The sequence below is a fragment of the Acyrthosiphon pisum genome, chromosome X, assembly GCF_005508785.2.
Source record: "Acyrthosiphon pisum isolate AL4f chromosome X, pea_aphid_22Mar2018_4r6ur, whole genome shotgun sequence".
NCBI lineage: Eukaryota > Metazoa > Arthropoda > Insecta > Hemiptera > Aphididae > Acyrthosiphon > Acyrthosiphon pisum.
This window is the reverse complement of record NC_042493.1, coordinates 69,640,026-69,641,585: the sequence shown is the minus strand read 5'-3', so window position 1 is coordinate 69,641,585 and position 1,560 is coordinate 69,640,026.

The window sequence follows — 1,560 nt, the reverse complement described above, 5'->3', positions numbered from 1 at the left end:
TACCTTTATCCCTCGTGTATACTGTATAGGCACAACTTTAGACGTCACAAGATGCGGACTCGTTTTCCCTCTGTTTGCTATTAAATAAATATTCCTCGCACATGGTCAATTTCTCGGCAGCTCTGTTCAGTGGCGGCTCGCAAGTAAATTCATTGGGGAGACTGAAAATTTAATAATAAAAAAAAATGAACACAAAAAAGATAAAAAAAAACCTTTTTTTATTATTATAATTGATAGCTTTATAAAAATTATAAGAATAGATAATTTATATTATTTTATATTCTAATTAAATTCTTTTTTCTTTTTTCTTCGCAAAATCATCAATTATACTTTCCACAAATGTCGGGTCCTTTGCCATAACGCCCAGTAAATTATTTTCAATTGCCAACGATGATAAATTTGTAAGTCACTCGTTTGTCATTGTATTTCTTAAAAAGCTCTTTATACGCTTTAACGTATTCATAGAACGTTCACTAGATGCAGTAGTGTCCGGTATTGTTAAAACTAATTGACATAGTTTAGTGAACTGGGAATAAATTTCTTGTAAATTATTTTTTATTAATAAATCCAGTAGTTTATGAGGAGGGAGATGTTTATTATTATCTGAATAAATGACGGACAATTCATTACGCAAACGACTTTCTTCAAACATATTAGGGTATTGTTTTAATAATTTAATCAACTTGCAGGAAACATTCAGGAAAAGTGTTGTGGTAGATATCAAACATTTTTTCATTCGTAAGCTCTACGAATTCTATTTCCGAAGTATCTTCAAATCTTATATTAATTTGGACAATTAATGAATCCAGTATCTCATATGTTATTTTACGTAAATTATTTTAGATTCTGAGTGGAACGATGAATGTATTGATTTTACAATGATGTGTGTTTTTTTTATATTTTTTTTTAATTTTTTTTGTGCCTGTGTACACGATAAGTAGTCGAAATAATGCTACGATTTTCAACTTCAGTATCTTGTTCGATCAGAAAGTGAATATCGTTGGTGCATTGGGGAGGTCAAAATTTAAATTTCCCAGTGGTTTTCAAAAGCGCCGGGAAAAACAAAAGAAAAATTAAGGAAAAACGGGAATTTTTACGCAAAATCGATTTTTCACAAAATTGAATTTGGTTTTTGGTGTAACTTTAAAAAAAATTACCGTAGATACATGAAATTTTGACTGAATGTTTATCATAGCATCTTCTATACACCATAACATTTTGAAAATATTTTGATGTATTTTGAGCTCTTTACGGACATTTTTATTTTCCATTTTATTTTCGTTTTTTTTCTAAAAATATCAATAAAATTTTATTTGTTGGATAAAAAAGCTTGAAAATGTAATAGAAGGCTCCTAGTATATTGTTTCAAAGGCAGATGAAAAATATTAAAAATCGTTAGTCACAGTTTTTTTTTTTAAGCATTTAAAGTTCAAAAAATGACAAAATATGGAAAAATCACGAAAATTTGCAAATTATTTCGAGTTATAAATTCATAAAAATTTTTCTTTTTAAATCTAAGATTTTAAAATGTAATACAAGATTCCTTATAGGATAATCTAC